General features: G+C 44.5%; 1 long non-coding RNA gene, 1 other non-coding gene and 1 pseudogene across 2 annotated transcripts; 1 reads left to right on the top strand and 2 right to left on the bottom strand.

Moving 5' to 3' along the window:
* Window positions 1–360: 360 nt before the first annotated feature.
* On the bottom strand, window positions 361–2,237 carry LOC113880603 (annotated as a pseudogene).
* A 99-nt stretch (window positions 2,238–2,336) lies between these two features.
* On the bottom strand, window positions 2,337–9,727 carry LOC113880687. Its single transcript, XR_003507800.1, has 3 exons — window positions 9,611–9,727; window positions 6,947–7,141; window positions 2,337–2,802 (listed from the first exon to the last, which is right to left on the bottom strand). It is a non-coding gene; the product is annotated as an uncharacterized LOC113880687 (long non-coding RNA).
* A 12,170-nt stretch (window positions 9,728–21,897) lies between these two features.
* Window positions 21,898–22,003, top strand: LOC113881089. The gene has a single exon (XR_003507941.1). It is a non-coding gene; the product is annotated as a U6 spliceosomal RNA (small nuclear RNA).
* The last annotated feature ends 4,906 nt before the right edge of the window (window positions 22,004–26,909 follow it).

Below are 26,909 nucleotides of genomic sequence, written 5' to 3'. Positions count from 1 at the left end.
ATGGTACTGAAGAGTTTATCTGTGGGGCAGCAATGGAGAAACAGACATAGAGAATAGACTTATGGACATGGGGAGAGGGGAGGACAGGGTGAGAAGTATGGAGACAGTAACATGGAAACTTACCACACATAAAACAGATAACCAACAGGAATTTGCTGTATGTCTCAGGAAACTCAAACAGGGGCTCTGTATCAATCTAGAGGGGTGGGATGGGAAGGGAGATGGGAGGGAGGTTCAGAAGGAAGGGGAGATATGTGTCCCTGTGGCTGACTCATGCTCAGGTTTGACAGAAAACAACAAAATTCTGTAAAGCAATTATCCGTCAACTAAAAAATAAATAAATTAAAAAAAAATTCAGTTTATTCATCTGTTTATGACACAGTACTCAAGAGACACAGTGTTCACATCATAGATTTCACTTCCAAATCCTTGGCATGTTCATTTCTTTGGCTATAAAGAGGGACTAGATGGGAAAGTCAGGTGATGTGGAGGCAACTAAACTAACAAAAGAGTGGGTGGGGCAGGCAGCACTAACGTCACCCTCCCAAGGATGGGCACAGGGGCTGTTAGCCCAAGCCGACTGTGTGGAACTGTTAGCTGGAGCACGGAGCAGCCACCCTGGATGCTCAGGCTGTTGTGGGGTTCAGTCACCCCCACCACGCAGGTTCAGCAGCGCTTTCTAGTAGTCGCTCTTGGTGTCTTGCTGAATGTAGTAGTACAGGGACTTGCCGAACTTTACTTGAAATCAGATCTTATTTTCAACATGTCCATGCCACTATGGGGGATTCTAATCAGGACTTTACCACGAGTGCCCTAGCCATTCATGGAGACGTACAGTCTGTCAGCAAAATACAGGGGCTTGTTCTGAGTGCACTGGACCAGGTTCAGGAAAACATTTTCCAGGTCACCTTTGACCTCCTTCTTGATGCTCTCCAGCATGTCATCAGGGCTGTAGCTCTGCTACCTTTCAAATACTTTCAGGAAGTGACACCCGCTCCACTCAATCATGATGCTGATACACTAGGGAACATTAGTTTCTTTCCTCTTCACACCAGCATCATAGAGATAGCGGGAGTCCTGGTCAGTCAGTTCATAATCAACAACAGAGCCATTCTCTGCTCTTCCACCCTTTGTGAGGGCAACCATCAGCTTGTGGAAGTCGCCAGATGTGTTAGAAACAATGTCCCTCTCCAGACCGGTCTTGTACACTTCCATGTAGACTCTGTTGATTTCCTGCAGCTCCTGGTTGGTCCTTAAGCAGATGATCTCAATGAGAGAGTCCTCATCAACCCCCAGTCCCTTCATGGATGCATTCAGCTCAGGAGCAGCATACAGAGCAGGTATTTTCAATAGGCCCAAAATCACCGCCTCCAGGTGGCAGAGACAAGGCTGACTTCAGTGCTGATGCAAGTTCCTTCTTGGTCCTTCACTGGTAGGCGAAGGTGATATCCTGGCTCTGTTCATTGCTGCGGTTGGTCAGGATGTTGACAATGGTGACCTCATCCACACCTTTGGTCTTGATGGTTGTCTCAATGTTCAGAGCATCCCACTCAGCATGAAAGTTGGTGTATGCTTTGACTAACTCATGTGCACTTGGAGGTGTGAAGTGATCACCCTATAAGGTGAGCTTGGGCAGAATTTCAAGAATGGTAGACATTTTGAAAGAAACTGGGCTGGGTGCAGTGCACTCGGTGTCCCCAGATGCAGAGCGCACTCTCTAGATTTAATGTTCAATGAAGCATACTTGGGGGAAGGTTAACCCAGCTCACTCCCTATTGCTGTAAAATAAGTATTTTATTCATGTCTGTGAGCAAAGAATTAAGGTAAAATATAGTGCAGTGTAAAAAAGCACAGTTATATGAAAGAACCTTATCCAGGATTTACAATCTCCAAACAAAGCTAGATCCTGAAAAAAATAAAAATAAAAACTAGATCCTGTTTGGATAGGAAGTCATTTATTCTGCCTCTCTCACCAGAACTAATGATCCTATAGTTTTTTATGGTCCCAATGACTTTCTATCTACCTAAAAAAGGATGCATCCATGCACGTGAACCATTTATTAAGAGAAAAACTTATGGGACATAGAGAAAATCCACAGGTTATTTTGATCAGTCATGAATTCACCCACTCATTCACCGAAATATACACATGTACACACACACACACACATATTGAGTTAGCCAAAAGGCTCATTCACGTTTTTCTGTAAGATAATATGGAAAATCCCAAATGAACTTTCTGTCCAACCCTATGTATATTATAGATATATGTAGATATATATACATAGACACCCATATGTATATATGTGTATATGGACTCGTTATGTATAAAATAACAGGTCTTGGAGATAAAATTTTAAATTTAATGTTCTAATTTAATCTTAAATTAAATGTTGTAGGTCCTGGAGATAAAATTTTAAATCAAGTAGATTACTTCCTTGCCCTCCTGGAGTTTTACATTCTAGTGGACAAGTGCGATAATACATGGATAAATAAGGAAATATACAGTATGTTAGTATAAGTGCACTGGGGAAAAATACATCAGGATGAGAGGCTCAGAGAGTGACAGAGTAGTAGGGGAGGGTGTTGTTTTAAGTAAAGGAGTTGGGAAGGCTTCACTGACAAGGTGATATTTGAACAGAGACCTGAAAGCAGCAAAGGCCGAATCTTGCAGAGGGTGGAAAGGCCTTGACTGATGAGTGTGAGTACTGTGCGGTAGAATGTAGCCACCGTGGAGCCCGCAGCGAGGAGAGTGATGAAGCTGCGAGAGCAGTGGGTGGATCTGCAGCAATACGGATGGACCTAGGGGCGATCACACCGGGCAAAGTCAGACAGAGGAAGACAAATATCATATGCTATCACTTATATGCAGACTCTAAAAAAAATGATACAAATGAACTTATTTACAAAACAGAAAGAGCATCACAGACTTAGAAAACAAATTTATGGTTACCACAGGGAAAAGGAGGGCTTCCCTTATGGCTCAGGTGGTAAAGAGTCTGCCTGCAATGCAAGAGATCAGGGTTTGACCTCTGGGTCAGGTAGATCCCCTGTAGAAGGGAATGGTTACCCACTCCAGAATCCCATGGACAGAAGAGCCTAGTGATCTATAGTCCTTGGGTCTCAAAGAGTCGGACCCGAATGAGTGATTAACACACACAGGGAAAAGGTGGGGGGAATAAATTAGGAACTTGGGATTAACATATACACACTACTATATATAAAATAGGTAACCTACTGTATAGCACAGAGAACTATACTCAATATCTTGTAATAATCTATAATGGAAAAAATCTGAAAAAAAAAATCTCACCTGAATCACTTTGCTGTATAACTGAAACTAACACAATATTGTAAAAATAAAGTAAAATTTAAAAATCAAAAATGAGGAATGAGTTGAAGAAGCTGTCAGATCATCTGGACCTTATAGGTATTTGTCAAGACTTTGGCTTTTACTCTGGGGAACTGCCTCAGGATCTTGAGCAAAGATCAAGCTTCATTTTGGTTTCAAAGGATCACATTTTCTGCTTGATTGAGATGAAATATGGTGGACATGGAGGGCAGAGGTGGGATCAGGGAGAGCCATCTAGGTACAAAGGCCATGGTGCCTAGGACCTTAGAAGCAGTGATGGATGGACCTCCAGGAGTGAAGTTCCTTATGGGAGAAGTAACACCTGTCAAATTGCTCATCACTCAACAGACCCCTCAGGAGCTCGGCTGACATGTGGAGCAAGGCTCTATGTCTTTCTGAGACTGGGGTGTCCAGCCACCACGGTTAATCTTGCTCAGTGAGTAAATTAGCTTGTTAGAAACCTGTCATCTTCTTCCTCTCCCAGAGATTCTTAAATCAAGATCTAAATTGAGATATCTGGCAGATTACCATAGCTACAGGTGCCTGGCAACCAGGACTAGACTGATGGCCATTGATCTATGGGTTCCGGATTCTTCCCAGGGATGGAATGCACTGAAAAGGGCATCCAAGTTCCTGAAATAGTCCAAAGCAGAGAGAAAACCACACAGTCGTTGCCCTGTTCTATCTGACTGGCCTTTGTCTCACACAGACAAGGGGGCCAGCTCCCATCCCATCATGGGTTCACTCAGATATGGGGCCATCCAAACTACTCCCACCAGAAGACATGTAAAGATCTAAAGGCAGAGACAAAGACACTAGTCATGAGAACAGAGGAGATGAAGACAATCAAACAAATACTTAACCGTTCAGTGTTGGAAAGGAGGGAGCAGAGAGGGAGCAGGAGAGAGGGTAAGAGGGAGTCAAGGTTGGAGACTAGGAGCCTTGGGCCAGATTGGCCCAAGCCTATTTTTTTTTTTTTTTTGTAAATAATGTTTTATTGGAAAACAGCCATACTGTAATCATTTACATATTGTCTATGGCTGCTATCACGGTGCAAAGACAGAACTGATTAGTTATGATCCACAAAACCTTTTGTCACCCAGGTGGTGCCAAAGTGGTAAAGAACCCACCTGCTAATGCCAGAGACTGAAGAGACATGGGTTCGATCCCTGGGTTGGCAAGATCCCCTGAAGGAGTGCATGGCAACCTATTCTGATATTCGTGCCTGGAGAATCCCATGGACAGAGGAGCCTGGTAGGCTACAGTCTATAGGATTGCAGAGTCAGACATGACTGAAGTGACTTAGCATGCACATATGCACACAAAATGTTTAATATGTATTACTTGATCATTTGCCAAGAAAAAAAATTGTTCTCTTCTGGTCCAGTGGTTCCTAAGATGGGCTGGAGGACCTGGTCATCTTGTTCACCAGAGAGACTGGCTTGGTTCAAGGCACAGAACCATGGTGGGCCATGAGGCATACTAAAGAAACAGTGACAACTTACAAAATTAGAGCCAACATTGCTTTTATGATGAGGAGATCTGCCACCACTGCAGCTGCTTGTCTCAGCTGGCAGGGTACCGAAGAGTATTTCCCCCTCAGGGCTTACCCTGCATGTGGGGAGCCAAGACATGGTGGGCATAGAGACAGGACAGGAGGAGGAGCAAGGCCCCCAAAGGAGAATGATTGATACATCAGGACTTCAACGCTGTTTTCATCAACTTCACTGCTGTGGACTGTGAAATTGTGTCCCATCCCTGAAAAAATTTCATGTTGAATTCGTGCTGAAGCCCTAACCCCCAGTGTGTTAGTATTTGGAGGTGGGGCCTTAGGGAGGTAATTAGGTTAAATGAGATCATGAGGGTGGGGCCTCATGATGGGATTAGTGCCCTTAAAGAAGAGACACATCAAGCCCTCCCTCCTCCCTCTCCCTCTCTCTGTCTCCCTCCCCTCCCCCTCTCCCTCTCTCTCTCTCTGTCTCTGTATCTCTCTCTCCCTCCCTCTCTCCTTTCTTCCCTCCTCTCTCTCATTCCTTCTCTTCCTCCCTCCCTCCCTCTATCTCTGTCTCTCTCTCTCTCTCCCTCCCCTCCCCACTCTCCTGCTCTCTCTCTCTGTCTCTCTCTCCCCACCTCCCTCTCTTCCTCCGTCTCTCCCCTCGACCTCTCACTTCCAAGTGGGGCACGGTGAGAAGATGGCTATCAAACACGAAAGGGGGCTCTCATGGGAACCCAACCATGCTGGCACTCTGACCTTGGACTTCTAGCCTCCATAATAGTGAGAAAATAAATTCCCATTGTTTAAGCCACAATTCCCATTGTTTGTTATGGCAGCCACAATCAACAAAGACATTCACTAAACTGTTTGACCCAACACAGTGTGGCTTGGGGAGCAGCTGAACAGGCATGACTGCAGAGAGAAGATCACAGAAATATCCTATTCCTTCTTCCTTAAGTGATAGGGACTCTCCTGCTCTAGGAAAACCAAATTTTAATTTTATCTCTTCCAAGCACCCAACCAGAAATCAAGCAGAAAAATGTACCTGGTACAAGATGCTGGCTCCATTTTTCCAAGAAACTGTTCCTCGTTAATGGTCCATGGACACCGCCCAGTGTTCCCCAGGTTTCCCTGCAGTACTTCCATTTGCTGCTAATTATTTTCTGGAACAAGAGCTCATGGAAACAGGCTACAGAAAGCTTCTAAAATAGCCAAGGATTCTGGTTTCTTTCTTGCAACCTTAATTTATTAGAGAGTACTACTGCCTGGAGAATTCCATGGACAGAGAAGCCTGGCAGGCTACAGCCCATGGGATCGCAGAGCTGTACCTGACTGAGTGACTAACGCTTCCACTTCACTTCCACTTCACTAGTGTTCACCAAAGTGATCATCTATGTTGGGTTGGGAGAATTTTGAAAGATTTGGGAATTTCAAAGACTTTGTGGGGCAAAAGGTAAAATAAGAACAATGGTGAGGCTTCTCCCACCCACCCCTCATATCATATTGACCGAACCAAGGGAAGACAGTGAGTGAGTTTTTATTCCCTTGACCTTCCATTACATAAGCCTCAGAAATTCTCTGAAGGTAAGAAATGGTGAGAGGAACAGACATTTTGTTTTACAGGATTCTTCAAACCCGAGGTCTCCTTGGTAAAGCTCTGTAGCCACACAGCTCTTCTATCCTCTGTTGAGAGCCGGAACTGAGTTTGCTTTGATGACAAAATAATTTAAGACCTTTCTCTAAAAATGTTGAGTCGGGCCCTGAGAATGCTGTTGACTGTGCTGGAGTTGTTTCCTGACGCCTTGTGTTGTGTGCTGTGTGAGCTTAGTCGCTCAGTCGTGTCTGACTCTGCGACCCCGTGGCCTGTAGCCCGCCAGGCTCCTCTGTCCATGGGGAGTCTCCAGGCAAGAACACTGAGTGGGTTGCTTTCCTTCTCCAGGGGATCTTCCCAACCCAGGGATTGAACCCAGGTCTTCTGCATTGCAGGTAGATTCTTTACCATTTAAGCCACCAGGGAAACTCCTTGATGCCTTGCTGGATGCGAGGGGTACAAATAGCTTACACTTAAAAGGTGGAAGAAATTGTCTCTGGGGTCCTACCCTTTCTGCAGAATGACGGGAATCCATCGCTTTCTTCTCCGGGAGCCACATGGCAACAAAACGGGCCCATCTTCCATGCAACTCATTTTCCCTTCTTGAAGATCTGTGGTGGTTTTGCCTTTTTTCTTCAGCATTTTTTGTCCTTGACTGTTGATTTCTTCTACCTCCTGTTGTTTTGTTAAACCTGAAAAGAGTCTAGAGGGAAAGGAATGAACACAGGCTCTGATTTCCCTGTGGGAAGGGGAAGTCTGGGGCTCCCCAGGTTGCTTTTCTACTGAGCTGGAAGTCAGTGCTATTCTGAACTGTGTCTCTTCTTTTGAAGCCTGGGGAACATTAAAACACACAGTTAAATTTAACTGGCCTGAGAGGCTAATGGAAAAATTGGAGACCATGAAGAGGTCAAGAGCAAGGGAGAAATATCAATGGTCAATAAACATGCTAATAAATGTTACATTTTACAATAATCAAAGTTGCTAATGCAACTCAAATGACAAGATTTCATTTTCTGCCCGTCACATTAGCAAACAGTATTAAAAATATATATGTAATGGCCTCTGACCTGTATGTTTTCACCCATGAGGTTCTGAGGGAGGTGCACAGACACCTCAGCACTCTCTCCTGAGTAGGTGCTCAGGTGGGGTTTGTACCCCCTTGCAAGTCCTGCTTAGGTGGCCTTACTAGCGCCTCACTCTGGGGTGCCGGAGCCACCAGCACCACCTCCACGAAGCGCTGCCAGGACTTCTCGCTTGCACACTCTGTACCACCCCCGGTGCAAGAAGGCTGCATCCCTGGCGCACAGAGGTCGAAAGTTAAGTCTTTGGTAGATGAATGGATAAAGAAGCTGTGGTACATTTACCAAATGGAGTGTTACTCTGCCGTGAAAAGGAATGAGATGCTGCCATTTTTAGTAACGAGGATGGACCTAGAGATTATCATACTGCAGTAAGTGAAGTAAGTCAGAGGGAGAAAGACAAACATCATATGACATCGTTTATATACGGAATCTAAAAAAAATGATACAGATGAACTTACTTACAAAACAAAAAGAGATTCACAGACTTAGAAGACAAGCTTATGGTTATCAAAGGGGAAAGGGTAAGGGGAGATAAATTAGGAGTTTGGGATCAGCAGATACACACTAACTATATATAAAATAGATAAATGACAGGGCCTATTCTGTAGCACAGGGAACTATATTCAAGATCTTGTAATAACCTAGAATGGAAAAGAATCTGAAAAAGAGTATATATATATATATATATATATATATATATACACATATACATATATACACACATATATGCATGCACACATATATGCATATACACATGTGTGTGTGTGTGTGTGTGTGTGTTACATTGCTCTACACCTGAACACTTGAAACTGATAGGGACAGAGTAAAGACACAAAGTAGGTGATTAAATAGCTAATTTCACTAGGGAATTGTAAGTAGAGAAAAAAGTATGGGAGAGCCCTCTAAGTTAAACATCACTCAAAGCAAGTTTGCTTAACCACAAAACCAAGCGGGCTTACTTAGCAACAAACCCATGCAATGGAAACATGAGACATGCCCCCGAGACAGTGCTACATCCTGCCCACTGATGTCAGTAAGTTACTGATTCCTAGGACATGCTCCTCTATTCACACTAAAGACAAAAATATAAGCAAAAGTGACATTATACTAAAACCTGAGGTGCTTTACCATACTTTAGTATACATTACTGCCTTTTGGGTTGTTTCCATTGCGCTGTGACAATCCCAACCTGACCACCTGCCATGGAGGAGGAGTTGATGATGGAAGCGTGACATCTACGCAAGGAGGAAGAAGCTGTCTTCTTCCCCTCCCCATGTCCTTTGATTATAGAAGTGTAGCCCACTAAGTTCTTGGCAAGGTACTTCTGTGCCACCTGCTTGTAAGCCTCACAAGCATCCTATTCTAATAAATCACTTCTTATCTATCACTTGCCTCTTGGTCTGATGAGACATAAACAACTGGATTCCCCCGAGATACATTTCTGAGATTTTACAACTAACACAACACTATAAATCTATTGTAGATCAATTTTTTTTAAAGTTTCCAGGAAACTTCTTACACTTTCTAAGATCACACAACCAGTCTACAGCAGAGCATGGATCTGAACCAACAAATGTTTGTCTCCACGTCAAGGTCTTGGTGCTCCACTGCTTAATGAAAGGGCTTTCAAGAGGTTTGGACTTAAAATGAACCCCATCACCTCCCAAGGTATTCCTTTAGGTAACTGATCCACAATATGGGGCCAGGTGTATTTCTCCCCCCTCCCACCCCCATGAGCCACACCTCCCTGAGGTCGTGTTGCCTGGGCCTAGAAGGACAGACTGTGTGCTCTGTAGGAATTTTGGGCCAGCAGATAGATCTCCAGCACACCCAGAACCCTGCACCTCAGCTGCTCCCCATCATCTCAAGAGTGGGGAACAGCAGAGTCCATATGCCTCACCCTCCTGATGGATGTAAGGAAAGCACATTGTCAGCACCAAACATCACTCTGTGTCTGTAAAACTCATTATAAACATCACCAGGAATGAGAAAAAAACAAAGCATCTCTATTTACAGTGTGAGAAAGAGAAAAACAGAAACCTTCCAAGCATATGCTTGATCATATTTCTGTACTGGGAGGGGAAAATTACCTGTAAATCTTTCCTTTGTGGTTGATGCAAAGCTGATGGATCTTCCCTCTGGAGATAGATGTTTATGACTCCCTGATGGCTGGGGCAGAAAGCAGGCCCCCTCTTTCCCGTGCCAGCCCACTGGGACCCACATCAAAGCTGTTTTGTTTAAACTGGGCCACGCCTGCCCAACCGACCCCACCCCATGCCTTTTTGGATCCTCTTTCTCTCTTTGTGGAATCTGCAGTAAGCTCTGCAGCTGACCTCAGGGGTCACCCACAAGAGCTTTCCTGTTTGAAACTTGTTCCGCAGGCTGCGTTCCCACCGCCTTTGAGTCATTGTCCTCCAGCCCTGACATTCACACCCCCAAAAGATGAAAGAGCTCCACCATCTCCGCCGTCCTGAACACAAAGGCGGCAGGACTTCTTGTTGTTGTTTAGATTTGCTCTTGGTTTTTAAAAATAAAAACCTATGTTGCACTTGTTCCTTACTACAAAAGCAATACCTATTTATCATAAAAATATTCAAACAGTGCAGACAAACAGAATGGAGAAATAAAAAGCACCCATTATTGCACCAAAGAGTAAGCACAGGGAGCATGTTGGAATACATCTTTCTGACTTTTCCCTCGGCAGAGATCTATCTACCTAGTGCTATGAAAGGAGATCACACTGAAAATCCAGGAATGAACCTGCTTTTTCATGAGGCCCTATGTGGGGAACATCTTTCCATGTCATTAGATATTCTGTATGTTTTATTATATTTTACAACACGAACCGGGTTTAGTAGTTTTCATCTGAATATAAAAGCAATTCACACTTAAAAATTTCATCTCCTTTGCTCAGGCCGTTGCTTTCCTGGGGCTGTTGAGGAAATACTGTGGGTCACTCAGAAGAAGGCAAGCTAGATTTTTTTTTTTTTCCTTCTGAAAAATGAGGACATTGCTAATGTTCTCTTAACTCCTAGGGGCTTTGACTACCTGCTTTGGAGAGCTTGACGACACTCTTGTGCAAAGATGTTCCCTCTCCCTTACATCCTCAGGTCAAGTCAGAAGAGGCCCAGGCTCTTGCCCCACTTCCTGTTTCCTCCCCACCTGCTGCCATATTGGAAGTGATACCAGTTATCTTCCCCCTGGGGAACCTGCCTCCCCAGGAACTATTACACAAAATGCAAACCTCAAAATCACAACTCTTTGGAGGAAAAAGTCAGCCCAACTTCCCCATTGACTAGGAGACCACTGGGATCTACCCTGCCTTCTAGTACCACTGCTGTCTTTGCTCCGTTCATGGCCTTTTGGTGCTCTAGGGCCAATGATGTTTCTGGGTCATTGGTGGTGATGCCAACCCCAGGCCCAGTCCAGCTCCGCACATGGCAGCCACTGTGCTGGGAGACAAGGATATCTCCACTCTTTGTACTGCAAGGCCAGCTCCAGGTGCCTCTCACTTAGTATCCAGGGCCTGATGCTTCTGGTCCTGTCCCTCCTAGAAGAGCTATTTCTACTGGGACTTCAGCCAGGGGAATCAGATCAGAAATGGGTTCAGGAACCCAGGTCTTGCCAAGCAGAACCACTATTTATCCCATTTTCCTCTTATGTGGATCCACAGCCATACACCTGGCATCGTCACCTCCCTTTTCAGCACTGTATGTATTAAAGAGCTCCTTTATCCCCCTTTCTGGTCAGTAGGACACTGGGGCAGTGATGGAAGGATTCAGACCCTCAAAACAGTGAGCCCCCCCCGGCAGCTTCACCACGTTGACCCTAGATAGCATTGCTGGCTTTCTGCTTTCAAAACAATAGGAAATAGTAACATCGAAAGGGAGACCAGACCCCCACCAAGAGGCCGGGGAAGAAAGAGGACATTTTATTCGTGATGGAGGAGGAATAATTTCCCTTCCTCACCTTTTATTCTCTAACCCAAACATAAGCCAGGGAAACATTCAATGTGTTTTGCGGTAAAAAGTAAAATCCAAGCTAGGTTTTAAGTGGGTCACCCTGCTAAACAGCAAAATTAATCTTCAATGGATCATTCCCTCTGTCTTTAAATGAACAATTATTGTTTCTAGAGAAACAGCGTGGTGCCGTGAAAAACCCCTGGGGTTGGAGTCATGAAATCCAAGTTGTTCTACCCCTCCCTCTTACCACCTTGTGACTCTCAGACAAGTATTAGGCTCCCTGAAGCCTTTCTGTCTCTGCCTAAGTTTGGACTTGACTGCTGCTGAATCACTTCAGTTGTGTCCGACTCTGTACAATCCTATAGATGGCAGCCCACTAGGCTCCTCTGTCCCTAGGATTCTCCAGGCAAGAATACTGGAGTGGGTTGCCATTTCCTTCTCCAATGCATGAAAGTGAAAAGTGAAAATGAAGTTGCTCAGTCGTCCCCGACTCTTAGCAACACCAAGGACTGCAGCCTACCAGGCTCCTCCGTCCATGGGATTTTCCAGGCAAGAGTACTGGAGTGGGGTGCCATTGCCTTCTCTGTTGGACTTGACAGTGGAACCTTAATACCCAATGTCTGTTAACCAAGAGTCCGTGCATCCTTGAACAGTGCTGAACAGTTCACCATCAACATTTGCCAAGGCAGCTTATTTTGCTGTGCATCATGATGATTTTATGATTTCCAGGGGAAAAAAACAAAAACCCTGAAAATCCAAATACTTTCTCAATATGTGGGAATCATTAAAGTATCCTAGCAAGGTCAGTTCAGTTCAGTTCAGTTCATTTCAGTCGCTCAGTCGTGTCCGACTCTTTGCCACCCCATGAATCGCAGCACGCCAGGCCTCCCTGTCCATCACCAACTCCCAGAGTCTACCCAAATCCACGTCCATCGAGTCAATGATGCCATCCAACCATCTCATCCTCTGTCATCCCCTTCTCCTCCTGCCCTCAATCTTTCCCAGCATCAGGGTCTTTTCAAATGAGTCAGCTCTTCACATCAGGTGGCCAAAAGACTGGAGTTTCAGCTTCAACATCAGTCCTTCCAATGAACACCCAGGACTGATCTCCTGGTTGGATCTCCTTGCAGTCCAAGGGACTCTCAAGAGTCTTCTCCAACACCACAGTTCAAAAGCATCACTTCTTCGGTGCTCAGCTTTCTTTATAGTCCAACTCTCACATCCATTCATGACCACTGGAAAAACCATAGCCTTGACTAGACAGACCTTTGTTGGCAAAGTAATGTCTCTGCTTTTGAATATGCTATCTAGGTTGGTCATAACTTTCCTTCCAAGGAGTAAGCGTCTTTCAATTTCATGGATGAAATCACCATCTGCAGCAATCTTGGAGCCAGAAAAATAAAGTCAGTCACTGTTTCCACTGTTTCCCCATCTATCTGCCATGAAGTGATGGGACCGGATGCCATGATCTTCGTTTTCTGAATGTTGAGCTTTAAGCCAACTTTTTCACTCTCCTCTTTCACTTTCATCAAGAGGCTCTTTAGTTCTTCTTCACTTTCTGCCATACAGGGTGGTGTCATCTGAATATCTGAGGTTGTTGATATTTCTTCTGGCAATCTTGATTCCAGCTTGTGCTTCTTCCAGCCCAGTGTTTCTCATGATGTACTCTGCATATAAGTTAAATAAGTAGGGTGACAATATACATCCTTGACGTAATCCTTTTCCTATTTGGAACCAGTCTGTTGTTCCATGTCCAGTTCTAACTGTTGCTTCCTGACCTGCACACAGCAAGGTATCATAGTTGGTTTACTATAATTTATTACCCTCCCTGAAATTCAGTTTCCTCAACTACTATGATATCTAACATCAATTCTATAGGCCAGACACTAGTCTAAATGTTTAGGTATATTAACTTATTATAATTTCATAGCTGCAACTCTATAAGGTAGATCCTATTATTATGATCATCCTTACAGGTGAGGAAACTGAGTCAAAAGCTTTTCAGTGATTTTCCCAAGGTCACAGCTCAGAAGTGGCAGAACCAGGATTTGAACCCTGCAGGCTGGCTCCAGTGTCCATAGTCTTCAGTGTATGTCATGACACCTCTAGCTCTGAGATGATGGAATGGTGAATGAGATTCACCTCCCAGGACTGTTGAAAGGACTAAATGTACACAAGACACTCTACCTGACACACAAAGTCCCCAAGATATGAAAAAATATTACTATGCTATTATTTCCTAAATAAATCTGATTAAGCATTCTGTTACTAGTTGAAAACTATCAAAACTTCATGACAACATAGAGAAACCCAGCTATCATATACATAATGAATTAAAGCGAAATACAGTTCTGGTTGTGCCTATGTACAAATTACATTCACATTGTATAAGTGCATCAGTCAGTTATTGCTGCATAACAAACAACAAGTACTTATTCCCCCTATGTCTGCTGGTGACTTTGCTGTGGTTCAGCTGGGTTTTTGCCCCTGAAGTAGGTTGAACTCAGGTCTGCTCCACACATGTCTGTCCTGGGGCCCAGGCTGAAGGAGCTTTTTCCATGGCAATGACAGTGGTACAAGAGGGCAAGTCCAGCAGCACAAGTATACTCTAAGCCTCTGCTCACATCATCCCATTGTCAAAGCAAATCAGGGACTTCTCTGGAAGTCCAGTGGTTAAGACTCCACGCAACCACTGGAGGGAGCAGGAGTTTGGTCTCTAGTTAGGGAACTAAGATCTCACATGGCACAGCCAAAATGAAAGCAAAGTAAATCACATGCCTGAGCAAAATACGGGGATAAGAAAGTACACTTCACACCCCACGAGACCAGTGTAAGTCATAGGGCCAAGCATACTTCTCCCCGTGGGAGTGGAGGTGAGCGGGGACGTGCTCTTGAAGGACCAGATATAAATAGAAAAAAAAAAAAAAATGAGAAGTATGATAATTTGGTGAGATTGAGGGTATTTTTGTCTTCCTTTCTTCCCAAAATAACACTTACTATATTGTCTTTGAGATTGAAAGAGAAAAACAAAACAAAAGGAAACCTCAAGAATCAGTCCTAAAAAAACAAGCTGGGGATTAGCAGATACACCCTGCTGCCGCCGCTGCTGCTAAGTCGCTTCAGTCGTGTCCGACTCTGTGCGACCCCAGAGATGACAGCCCACCAGGCTCCCCCGTCCCTGGGATTCTTCAGGCAAGAACATTGGAGTGGGTTGCCATTTCCTTCTCTAAGATACACACTACTACCTATAAAATAGATAAAACAACAAGGACCTACTGTATAGCACAGGAAACTATTCAATATCTTGTAATAACCTAAGTAGAAAAGAATAATCTATAGTAAAGAAAAGAACCTTTCAGGAAAAAATCTGAAAAAGAATATATAATGTAATGTAACATATGTATATAACTGAATCACTTTGCTATACATCTCAACATTGTAAATCAACCATACTTCAATTTTTTTAATTTAAAAATAAATAAACAAATGCAAACAAATTTTTTTAAAAAGGAATAATTTGAAAAGAAAGATTGACACTGAAAAATGTGAAAGTGTTAGTCGCTCAGTCATGTCCAACTCTGCAACTCCATGAACTGTGTAGGCTGCCAGGCTCCTCTGTCCACGAAATTCTCCAGGCAAGAACACTGGAGTGGGTTGCCATTTCCTTCTATAGGGGATCATCCCAACCCAGGGATCAAATCTGCATCTCCTGCATTGCAGGCAGATTCTTGACCATCTGAGCCACCAAGGAAGCCCAAGCCTGACACTAAGTAACCTTTGTTCACTCATTCAGCAAACACTTGCTGAGTCCTCCTCCCGCTGCTGCTGCTGCTAAGTCACTTCAGTCATGTCTGACTCTGTGCGACCCCATAGACGGCAGCCCACCAGGCTTCCCCGTCCCTGGGATTCTCCAGGAAAGAACACTAGAGTGTTGCCATTTCCTTCTCCAGTGCATGAAAGTAAAAAGTGAAAGTGAAGTCTCTCAGTTGTGTCCGACTCTTAGCGACCCCATGGACTGCAGCCTACCAGGTTCCTCCGTTCATGGGTTTTCCAGGCAAGAGTACTAGAATGGGGTGCCATTGCCTTCTCCGGCTGAGTCCTCCTACGCACAGTTAAATCCAGTCCCTGTCCTCAAGCAGCTCACAGTCTAGCAAATGAGCAATCATGATCATGACAATGGTGATGACGATGACAATGATCATGGTGAGAGACGAAATTAAGTGGCCCATATCCAGGTGCTGTGTAAGCCATTTACATGGTATAATCTGTAATTCTATTACAAAGCTCCATAAAGGAGGTTCTGTTACAATCCTATTTCATAGGAAAGAATCAGACTCAGCCCACATGTGGCAGAATTGGAGTTCCTACCAGGCAGTCTAGCTTTAGACCCTGCACTCTTTAGCACTTCACTCCCCATACACTCGGACCCTTAACCTGTCCCACCCCTATATCTTCACAACAACCTCTCTCCATGTACCTGAGTTAAAAGATTACTTACACAACATGCCCTCCTCTGGGAGGTTTCGCAAACACAAAGTCTGTGCATTTAACCAATTAGATTCCATAGACAGGTGTGGGCAAAGAGTGCCAGCCTTCAGTAAAGAAACTGACTTTTTGATCGGCTTGGAGAAGACGTGAAGAAAGGGAGACACAATTGTGTTCATTTCCTAGGTTGATGGTGGCTGAGGATCCACTGAGGGTGTCAACTGGCTTTTCTCCGCCTTGTATAGAAGCAGTAAAGAGTAGGCCTTGCACACAGCATCAAGGGAAATGGGCGAAGCCAAAGGGGACATTTCCAGATTACAAGGACCTTTTTTTTAGAAAGAGACCCCTAAGCAGAGGGCAGATCCCTTTTCCAGAGGCAGAGTGTTGAAGCAGGTCAAGCAGGGAGCGAGGTACAGATGGACGAGATGGCTTCACAGGACACCCTAGAATTCAGCAATTCCTCCATCAGGTTCTTTTTTCTACCTCCTTTTCTGTAGATGGTTGTTGGTTGTTTTTTTTGTTTTTGTTTTTTTTTTTTTTTAATGTGAACCATCTTTAAAGTCTTTACCAGGCTTGTTACAGTATTGCTTTTGTTTACTATTTCAGTTTTTTGGCTGGTAGGCATGTGAGGCCTTAGTTCCCCAACCAGGGATCGAATCAGCACCCCTGCATTGGAAGGCAAAGTCTTAACCACTAGACCACCAGCGAAGTCCCCTACCTCCCTTTCTGGAGGCTGTTTTCAGAATGTGCCAAGCAGCAGAGGTTTGGTCAGATACCAAGGTCCAGTTCCATCCTGATGATGGCAACCACTCCAGTATTCTTGCCTGGAGAATTCCATGGACAGAGGAGCCTGGCAGGCTACAGTCCACAGGATCACAGAGTCGGACACAACTTAGTGACTACCTTACCTACCTGGATTTCCTCACCTTCCCAGATCACCCTGGGTTCTGCTCTTGTGCATCCTTCCTCTGGGAGGTCAGTGAAGGGGAAACTAGCCCCCACTTACCCCCACCAAAAGACAACAGAACAGGGGAGCCCTGTAAACACTGGCACAGAACTCAGCTCTTTCAGCTACAGTCACGGTATCTCATACTCAGTAGCTAACACTAAGAGTACCAATGAAAAACAACAGCCAGCACGAGGCCATTTGCTGAATCAAGTGGGAAAGAACTTATCTGTCTGTCCGTGTCCGATCCAACCCATCACGAATGACCTGACGAAAGGGCTGAATGAAAGCGGCAGCGGCCCTGCCAGAGAAATCCGACACGGAGGCTGCCGGCAGTTCGCTTTTCTTAGAAATAACGGCCAGTCGCCTTAAGTACAGTAACAGAAAAATCAGAGTCCGACTCTCCCATTAAAACTGGGTCACCCCGCACCAGAGTGGGCCTGGGTTAATAGATAGCTCCCAGCCAGCTCACCTGATTAACAAGCTGTGAGGTTTTCACCAATGGGTTTCCAGATTTATCAGCCCTCACCTGACCGACAGGAAGGAAATTAAGAGATTAAAGAGGCACTATTTTTAATAGGGTTTTATAACGCATTCCTTCCAGCCACCTTCTGCTGCTGTCCCAGCCCTCGCGCTGTTATCACGTAAAGATGTCAGGAAGTGCACGCGTATCTGTCGAGCCCCTGCCACCGCCCCGCTCTGGTTCTGCTGTTCCATGATGTGGGACCCAGGACAATCCTCCAAAGCTGGGCAAGGAACAGTCCGGGGAGGGGGCCGCCCCGCCCTCACTCTCCTTCCCCTCCCCGTCTGAAGACGGTAGACAAGGGGCGTTGCCCATGGCGTCCGGCTGCCTGTAAGTCACGGGACACGCTGTGAACATACCCTCCCATCCCCTGGCCTCTTCTTTCATTGCTGCCTTGGTTCTTTCTCGATAATCTTATCATAACTCCTGTCAGGAGGTGACCTTAAAATAAATTCTCACTAAGATATCACTTTTATTTCATTTATTTATGTTTTATTGAAGTATAGTTGGCTTACACTATTGTGTTAGTTTCAGGTAAACAGCAAACTGACTCAGTTACATATACACACACACATACATTCTTTTTCAGATTCTTTCCGTTATGTTATTACAAAATACCGAATATAGTTTCCTTGTTGGTTACCTATTTTATATATAGTAGTGTGTATCTATTAATCCCTAATTACTTAATTTATGCACCCCTGCCTTTCCTCTTTGATAACCATAAGTTTGCTTTTTATACCTATGAATCTATTTCTGTTTTACAAATATATTCACTTGTATCATTTTTTAAAATTAGATTCCACATATGAGTGATATCATATGACATTTGTCTCTCTCGGTCTGACTTACTTCACTTAGTAAAATAACCTCTAGGTCCATTCATATTTCTGCAAATGGCATGGTCTTATTCCCTTTTGATGGCTGAGTCATATTTTATTGTATATACATATATCATATCTTCTTTATCCATTCATCTGTTAATGGACATTTAGGTTGCCTCCATGTCTCGGCTATTGTAAATAGTGCTGCTTTGAGCATGGCGGGGGGTGCGTGTGTCATTTCAAATTATACTTTTCTCCAGATATATGCCCCTACAGTGAGATCACTGGAGCATATGGCCATTCTACTTTTAGTTTTCTGAGGAATTTACATGCTATTTTTGAGGAACCTCAAAACTGTTAGTTCTCTGAGGAACCTCCATATCACACATAGAGACTGTACCAATTCACATTCCCACCAACAGTGTAAGAGGGCTCCCTTTTCTCTGCAGCAACGGCACCACTTTTACAGAATGTGATCTGGGGCCCCACTGTAGGTGGAGTGCCTGGTGGAAGATGGAGGCCCTATTCTGTGACTAGTTGAAGGATCAGAAGGGGGGCCCCAGAGAAAACAGGGACTAGGACACGGGGGAGTGAGGCAGCGGTGAGGGGAGAAGGCAGCACAGAGCCTGTGGGGAAGGGGACAGAAACTAAAGGCAGACAGGAGCCAGGACAGCATGGGTGAGCCTTGAAAAGTGACATGAGCCAGTGCCGAAGGAATCATCTGTGCGGCCCCACTCATAAGAGGTACCCAGGGAAGCCAAGTTCACAGAGGCAGCAAATAGAATGTGGTTTCCAAGGGCTAGGGGTGGGGGTGGGGAGTTAACTGCTTTATGGATACAGAACTTCAGTTTGGAAGATGAAAAGCTCTGGATGGTGGTGATGGTTGTGCAATTATGTCAATGCACTTAATGGACTATATATTTAAAAGTGGTTTAAATGGTTCATTTTGTTATATATATATATATATATATATTCATGATAAAAAACGTTCAGGGCATCGGGCTGAGGTTAGTTTAGTTTTGTGTGGAAGACCTAGTCTGGTAAGAAGCAGATTCACTGTTCCTCTGAAATTCAGGGGCAGAGGGCAGAGTCGGGGGCAGGGGCAGCTGGACCACTAGGCCTCTCCAGGAAATGCCCTCTCGATAGCATCTGAACTTGGGAACCTGGGGTCTTTCCACCGGCCGAGGGGAGGTGGAATCCTTCACTGGGAATCATCTCAAATGTACAGCCGACATTCCTGATTCCTGCTCGCCCGGGAGGCAGCCCAGGGGTCTGGCAGTGAATGGGACTGCCCTCCCCTTCCTTAGGCCTCTCTGGGAAGGCTGACGGATTAAAATGGAAAGGTGTGAAGGGTGACTTGTGTATAAGCTCTGACTTTCAGATTGGGATGAAAACCCTAGCAAATCTGACCACATGGAGGTCACAAAACTGTACAAGAAACTGGAAGAGACTGTGGTACCCAGAAGCCCCGCTGCAGCTGGGGTAAATTAGGTCAGCGTGTTCTTTGCACATCCACTGGGTCTGCCCCGAGTCTGGTCTCGTGCAAGAGGGGAGACTTCCTAGACAGTTTGGGAGCTTCTGCTGGGGGAGGCTGGGCCTCCTGAAAGTCTGGGCTGGCGGTCACACTAGCATCCTGTTTTGCTGCAGGCAAGCATCTTTTTTCTCTGTTATTTTTGTCTCTGGCCTTGGCTTGTTTTTCCCAGTGCCGCTCCTTGGCTCCTAACATTTCTTCCCTGGTTTATTAAGAACTGAGATAAATCACCTAATAAATCTTGGCTAAGCCTTTTTTTTTTTCCCCAAACCTCCTCAACAATTGCCAAAGTCACAAAGTTGCATCTTTCCCGCAGTGGGAGGCTAACAAAATAGCTGGTGTGCTCAGAAAAATGTATAGATGAAGAAAACAAAGGGAAAATCTTTAATTATTCAGAAGCCTCCCACTTCTGGTACTAAATTTACTCACCCGGGTTTGATTTAAAGATGCAGAGCTGTATGTACCTGAGCAGCAAGCAGGCAATGCCACGCCCATCAGCAGAGGAAGCAGCCTGCCTCCCTCTGCAGCACAAAGAAGACGTGCATAAATTAACTGTCTTTCCCTGTTGATGGGATGGTTCCTGGGAGTGCTCCTAGCATTTAATTATTAAAGGTCTCCCTCCCCCACTCACATAGATGCAAACCTCTGCTCCTTCGATTTCTTAAAACCATTGAATCACACAGTTCTGGCATTTGAAAGGAATTCAGACATCTTCTAATGTCACCTCTAATTGTCACAGAAGCACAAGATTCTATGGATATTAAAAGTTACCTATTCTGGACTTCCCTGGTGATCCAGTGGTTAAGAATCCGCCCGTCAAGGGAGAGGACACAGGTTGGAGCCCTGCTCTAGGAAGATCCTACATGCCTTGGGGCAACCACTGAAGCCCACATGCTCCAGAGCCTGTGCTCCTCAACAAGAGAAGCCACAGCAATGAGAAGCCCAAGTGCGGGGACTAGAGAGGAGCCCCCACTGACTGCGGCTAGAGAAAGCCCGCATGTACCAACGGAGACCCTGCGCAGCCAAAAATAAACACATAAGTAAACGTTACCTATTCTGACACCAATTCTCCCTATGATTGACTGAACTGATAATTAGAATACACAAATCTACTTAGCACTCCAATAGCACTTTATACAATACACACTTCGTTCATACTTTGCTCATTCAATGTAAATAGTTCTTTTTTAAAAGTTTAAACTTTACTTTTTGAAAAGTAATATGTTCACACAATTGGTCATTTGAAAGGTAAAAGAATTAAAAACCCTAACCCTACAGACACCTAGTTCTCCTCCATAGAGGCAACTAACAACAATGCTTTCAGTGTCCTTCCTGAGATATTCTATGTCTATACACTTAACTATGTCATTTTCTTCCCTCCTTTTTACACAAATCTTTTCACACTGGTCTGCATTTATACTTTATTCTGGAGATTTTTCTGTTTCAAGCTTCATTCTTGTAGAGAGTTCTGTGACATTTCATTACATGGAGGGGCCATAATCTAGGAACATTATGGTTGCCTCCAATCTTTTGTTTTATAAATTATGCTACAATAAATAATCTCCTGCTTCTGATATTTTCTACCATTATTTCCTTCAGAGAGACTCCCTGAAGTGTAATCACTGGGTCCATAGGTATGTACATTTGCAATTTTGATTGTTTTTGTTGTTCAGTCACTCAGTCGTGTCCAATTCTTTGTGACTCCATGAACTGTAGTCCGCCAGGCTCCTCTGTCCACGGGATTCTCCAGGCAAGAATTCTGCAGTGGGTTGCCATTCTCTTCTCCAGGGGATCTTCCCTACCCAGGGATCAAACCTAAGTCTCCTGCATTGTCAGGTGGACTCTTTACCATAGAGCCACCAGGGAAGCCCCACAATTTTGATAAATCTTGCCAAATGTCCTCCCCTAATTTCAGTTCTCACCAACAATAGATGGTGTGTGGCTTTACCAACAGTGTGTCAGGAAGCGTTTGACTTTTGCTATAATTAATCATTAACCCGCCTCTCCCCTTGGCCCCCTTCCCTCATTAGAATGTGAGCCCACCAAGCTTCGTCAGAAACTAACATGGTACCTGGTACATGACAGATTCCCAAGGAACACTAGAAAGCGCTTGTTTCGCTGCCACGTGTACTAAAACTAGAACAACGCGGAGAAGACAGCACGGCCCCTGCGCCAGGATGATACACAAATTCCCCAGGCGCACCATAATTTTAGAAAGTAGATCTTAAGAGTTCTCAACACACCAACAAGTAATAGGTAAGGTGATCATTTCTCCACATATACGTGCATTAAAGCAGCACAGTGTACACATTAAACTTACATAATGTCAATTGTATCTCAATAAAACTGGAAGGGGGGGTGGACAGGGAGGAAAGTGAATCTCTCCCCAAAGTAAATTAATATACTTTAATAATGTACATAAATGGATGGGTGAATTGATGAATTATAGGGTTCTTTAAATCAGAGCTAGAAATGATGACTCTCATTTTCTCCATTCTGTGAGTCTGGGTATGCTGCATTTCATTTTATTTAAGTGCCATTCATTGGTATAAATGTACCAATGGTATAAATGGTATAATTTGAAACCAGGATGATCTGTCCTCCAAATTCAGACTCAGCCTGAATTTCCAATGTTATACTATTTCCAAACATCACATTTCCCTCTGAGGACTGTGCATCATGATATTGGCATGTTAGAGCATAAGAATCTGTGGAAGAGACAGCAAATTTGCCTCCATCCTTTCCTACTAACAGGACCCCAATTCTGTTTGGGGTGACAATATGCTCAGGTAGAAAGGCAGTTTTAGCCCCCTCCATTAAGCAATGAGATGCAAGCAGAAGTCTCTAGAAAGTATTTTCTGAGAAAGTCTTTAAAGGGGAATACCCTCTCCTGCCTGAGATACAGACATAATGGCTGGTGCCTTGGCAGCTACTTTGAGTGGTTATGAAGAAAAGGATCACACTACACTACTCAGCCATAAATAATAATGAAATCACGCCATTTGCAGCAACAGGGATGGACCTAGAGATTATCATACTAAGTGAGGTAAGTCAGAAGGAGAAAGACAAAAATCATATAAGTTATAAGAAGAATCTTTAAAAATATATGCAAATGAACTTAGTTACAAAACCAAAAGAGACTCACAGACATAGAAAATAAATTCATGGTCACCAAATGGGAAAGGTGGGGGAGGGATAAATGAGTAGTTTGGGATTAACCTATACACATGAATACACATAAAACAGATAAACAACAAGAACCTACTGTATAGCACAGGGAACTATATTAAATGCCTTGTAATAAATTATAATGAAAAATAATCTGAAAAATTATATATATATATATATATATATATATATATACATACAACTGTGTGTGTGTATATATATATACACACACATCACTTTGCTGTGCACTAGAAACCAATATAATGTTGTAAATCAACTATACTTCAATTTTTTAAGTTTAAATAATAAATAAAATGCAAAAAGAGGGATCACACCATAAGAAGAGAGTAGATTTCTAGAAGTCTGAGTCTGTTCATGGAGCTACTACATCTGTCCTCAATTGCCCACATTAGGACTTCTCTTTAGGTGAGAAAATAAAATCTTGAATAATGGTGTTAGCCACTACATTCTAGGTCCTTACTAGTCATGATCAAAACTGATTCTTCTCTGACACAAGCCCTCTAACGCTCACTCCGCTACTAAACTTAGAGAACTCACTCTCTCCCAGTCTTCTTGCTTAAGAAGAATCAGAGCACCATGCTAGCTGGTGTTACCCTGCCCTGTGCCCTGACACATGCCATAATGAAACCTCCTCATTCCTGTCTGCCAGCCTAGCATGGTCAGGTCTGCGGCTCCTGGTTCCATACCAGGACTAGGAATTTACCAGTAACTACCAGGACACTGACGGCAGACTCCTGGCCTGTCTGACTTCTCATCTCCTTATGGCCTCTCTAGAGAAGTGAACCTGGGGTCAAGGGAGCCCAACAGTTAGCACTCATCACTATTCGTTTGCTCTTCGGCAGTTTTTGTTTTTTTTTTTTTACAAAGCACATTTGTGAGCTGTATGTCTTTTGACTGTCACAACAACTTTGACCAATGCACGGAGAGAGTATTGGTTTGGCCCCCATTTTAAAGTTCAGGAAACTGGTTTCTGGAATGGTTGAATCATTTTTCTAAGGCATACAGCCAGGATGCAAACTCAGCATTTTGGTGCCAAGGTCCTCACTCTTTTCAATATGCCAAAGGTCCCAATCCACTTCTTCAATTCTAATGTCACAACTCAGTTAAGGCAGCCTCCTTGGAAGCAAATTAGTCTGGCCATCAGCTTCCTGTCTCTGTCTAGTATTTGATTATTCATCATCACCAAAGGGCTGATCCACTCACCTGAATCAAGAGAATATCTACATGGTGTACAAAAAATTGGTTAAATCAACACCATCTGTGTCCACTGCACAGTTACTGTCTGTAATGGGCAATGATGACATGAACAAACGATGATAATTCTGTAAACATCCAACAGATGAATCACTTCTCTGAGAACAATGGCAGTTTCTTCACGGTTGCTTTGAGCATAGTGGGGGACAGTGACAAGCGAGGCTGAGAAGATGCTGGCTCTCAAAGAAGAGAAGATACAAGGTCAGACTGGCACCTCCCAATTAGTCAGGGCAGGTTTCCTGGGGAAGACAGTGTGTCAGACGCTGTATCATTCAGGAAGGAAACAAGTTCAAGAAGATAAGTGCCAGTTCAAACAGAGGCAGAAATGGAAGAATAATAATAAGAGTCAGCATGATCTTTGCATAGTACTAGACAGAATTCTTCAGTGTGGGAAATAGAAATTGGCTCTGGCTGATGTAAGCACAAAGGGCATTTGCTGAAAAGATACTGGATCACTTGCGTTAATTGCCAAGAATTCGGGAGGACCAGGCTCTGAAAATGAACAGGAGCAAAGAGATGCGGGGCATCCAGGACCACACTAAATCCCAGCACACTGTCTGGCAGTGGACACAAGTATCCATTAGCTGTTTCTGCAATAACGCTGTCTAATCAACAGCGACAAACACATGGTGAGAGATGACAAGTGTTTGTTGCTTGTGTGTTTGGGTCACTCAGAGGCTAGGAGGCAGCTTTGGAGTCTTGACTGGACCCCTCATGAGACTCCAGCTTGGCTGCTACTAGCTGTTCTAGGCCGGTGTTGCCTGGGGTGACCCAGCTCTGCCCACACGTCCAGACCAGGCACACCCACATGGCAATGGCAGAGGAGCAGAGGAATTACAAAGGCCCAGGATGTCTCTTGAGGCTCAGAACTGGCAACACCATCACCTGATTGACCAAAGCAAGTCACAGGACAAGCCTGCCCTAAGGATTAGGGGAACAGAGTGTCTCTTTTCTTTGGCGGGAGGTGGGGTGGAGAAGGGCGGGGAGCAGTGAACATAGTTGCTTTACACTGTTGTCTTAGTTTCTGCTGTACAGCAAAGTGAATCAGCTATGTTTATACATAAGTTCTCTTGAACCTCTGCCCAGGCTATCCTGACAAAGAATGAGAGGTGTGTGGTTTGTCTCAGCCTAGATCAGCCCGCCGACAGGTAGATGAGCCACAGACATATGAGCAAGCCCAGCCCAGATCTGCAGAACCATCTAGCCAACCCCCAGTAGAACCAAACACAAGAACAATAAACACTTATTGTTATACGCCCCTGTGGTTTTGTGGTCATCTGTTACCAGAAATCCCTGGGACAACAGATAACTGGTATAGCCTGCCAGCAGGTTGCACATCAATAAACTCATCTCATTCTTAGCCTGCAAGGCAGATGTGAGAATTTTCATTTGCATGGAGAGATGAGGTAAGCTGTCTAGGGTTGCTCACGCTGGATTTGATAGTAGTTTTCTCCCCATGACCCTGGAACATAATTAGAAAGAAGTGGGTTCATGACCCTGACTGGCACTTCTGGGATGAAGCATTTCCTCACCTCATCTGGGCACACAGTGACTCTGAAATGAACCAGGAAGACTTGGGCAAAGACCGAGAAACTCTTCCAAGGCTAATCCCATCAGAATGGACCCTGGAAACAATGCAAGGTCATTCCCTGCCCTTGAAAGTTCTTGAAATCAGGGAACTGCCAACAAGGACCTGGAACACTTCATGATTTCTCCTGGCAAGAGGCTTGGCTATGATAGGATTGGGTCTGTCCCCTGTTCTTAAAGGGTTGCTGCTGCTGCTGCTGCTGCTAAGTCACTTCAGTCGTGTCCTGACTCTGTGCGACCCCATAGACGGCAGCCCACTAGGCTCCCCTGTCCCTGGGATTCTCCAGGCAAGAACCCTGGAGTGGGTTGCCATTTCCCTCTCCAATGCATGAAAGTGAAAAGTGAAAGTGAATTTGCTCAGTCATGTCTGACTCTCAGCGATTCCATGGACTGCAGCCTACCAGGCTTCTCCATCCATGGGATTCTCCAGGCAAGAGTACTGGAGTGGGGTGCCATTGCCTTCTCCCTTAAAGGGCTAAGGGTGCACTATCCATACAGATAATTCCATAGAACTTAAGCTAGTACCATAGATGCAGCGTGGTAGGACAATCAGGATGCCCAGCACATAATAGGCACTCACCAGACATCAGGCCCCTCCTTTGCCCTTGCACACAGATTTACAAAATCATATCATGCTTATGTGCTAAGTCACTTTAGTTGTGTCTGACTGTTCGCAACCCCACAGACTATAGCCTGCTAGGCTCCTCTGTTCATGCGATTCTGCAGGCAAGAACACTGGAGTGGGTTGCCATGCCCTCCTCCAGAGGAATTTCCTGACCCAGGGGTCAAACCTACATCTCCTGCATTGGCAGGCGGGTCCTTTACCACAAGCGCCACCTGGGAAGCTCACAGAGTCTTATCACCAGGTCTTTTTATTTCCACAAATCACAGCTCTTGGGGCCTGACAAACTCAAAATTATGTGTTGGCTCCTATATATATATACTGTAGGCCTACTATGTGCTAGGTGCCAAGACTATAGAGACCAAGAGCTGACCTGGAGCACACAGACTCTAGGGGGAAACAAAAGTTCTCACAATCAGAGTTAATAACTAACCAAAGTTAATGTTTTACCATCATGCCACGCACT

This window comes from Bos indicus x Bos taurus, chromosome 22 (genome assembly GCF_003369695.1).
Source record: "Bos indicus x Bos taurus breed Angus x Brahman F1 hybrid chromosome 22, Bos_hybrid_MaternalHap_v2.0, whole genome shotgun sequence".
Taxonomy (NCBI): domain Eukaryota; kingdom Metazoa; phylum Chordata; class Mammalia; order Artiodactyla; family Bovidae; genus Bos; species Bos indicus x Bos taurus.
Note: the sequence above shows the minus strand (reverse complement) of the source record. Positions and strands in the feature narration are given on the sequence as shown.